We start from the raw sequence: 1,650 nt of genomic DNA, 5'->3' as shown, positions 1-1,650 counted from the left end.
AAGATAATCCGAAGAAGAGGAAAAGAAAAGGAAGAGGAAGAAAAAGAAGAGCAAGAAAGAGAAGAGCAAGAAAGAGAAGAGCAAGAAAAAAGGAAGAGCAGGAAAAAAAAGAAGAAATTGTATTAAACAATATACATATTCGAAAGTATGTTATCTTAAAACACGACTTAGGAACGAGCGTTACTTCTCTCATTTGGTAATCATTCATAGTGATGTATGCAAAATGCCACATGGGTGTGATTTATAACGTGGAAAATGCGTACGCAAAAAAAAGAAAAAAATGGGTAGCCTGGCGAATGTTATGTGGTTCGAGGAGCTCGCGATGTGACACACATCATTTGTAAAAGTGGCGCACAACACAGTATAGCATATCCCATTGCCTACATAATCCATCATGCCTAATTATGTGCACTGTTGTGTTTGGCACATGTACGTAAACATGGTAGCAAGTTATGTGTACTATATTACTGTGATGGTTTCTCGCTTTCTGTGGTGCGCACGTAGCACGGTGGGACAGCTGTACAGTTGCGAGGCCTACTTGCACCGCGTGTTCGTATGAACATAGGCATGTGTATATATGTGTGTTTTTGTAATGGTTCTCATTGCACGTATGCGTGAGCGTAGGAATCAGAGTGTACACTATTTTGTGCAGTGGATTTGCCGCCGAACCCAGTATGACACATAGCATCCGAACGGGTTATATGCTCGTGGACGAGCATGTACGTATGTATGTGTGTCTATGTGCTCCGTGTCCATTGTCCAACTTGCCCCTCGTCACTCGTGTGAATGACCGCCAAGTCCCGTTCTCGCTTCATCAGAGGCAGCGTTATGCGGGGGTGTACACATGTGTGCATATATATATGTATGTATATGCATACGCATGTGCTCACATGCTGACGTACATGTTTATGTAAATGCTTATGTAAATGCGTATGCACATGCTTATGACATGCTTGCATACAAACGTACCTGCGTGTACGCCCGAACGGGTGCCACTTCGGTTCGCCGGCGTGCCAGGTAGTTGGCGCAGATGCGCACAGCACGCCAAGTTGAAGCGAATGCATTTACATGACCACAAATGTGTCCGAGCACGTCCATGCATAATTCCGTTCATATATCCCTCTCCCCCCACCCTTGCGTGTATACGTGTAAATATGCATTTACGCAGTGGTCACCAGAAGTGAAGCTCGCTCACCTTGTATGCGCAGAAATGGTGCTCTGAATGTAAATAAAAATAAAAAAAAAAAAGAGGAAAAACACATACGCGAATATGATTTTTTTGCTCGCTTTGGAAGTTTTAATTTTGCAAAGGCGGATAATAACGATGGTGTGATGATCATGCTGAGAGTGATGATGTGAAATACTTGCTTGTGCAAAAAAAAAAAAAAAAAAAAAAAAAAAAAAAGCTTTTATCCATATGTGATATATGCATATTGCCATTTTTATTTTTTATTTTTTACGAAAAGACATTTTTATCGTACCAAACGGGGAGAGGCTTCATCCAATTTTTTACTTGCATATGACATTGGAATGAAAAAAAAAATTATCGCAACATTGCTCAGCGTTATTGTTTTCATTTCTTTTATGGTACATTTTTATGTTTCTTCTTTTTTATGTTTCTTCTTTTTTATGTTTCTTCTTTTTATGTTT

Source organism: Plasmodium cynomolgi, chromosome 9, assembly GCF_000321355.1.
Source record: "Plasmodium cynomolgi strain B DNA, chromosome 9, whole genome shotgun sequence".
Lineage (NCBI taxonomy): Eukaryota > Apicomplexa > Aconoidasida > Haemosporida > Plasmodiidae > Plasmodium > Plasmodium cynomolgi.
Note: the sequence above shows the minus strand (reverse complement) of the source record.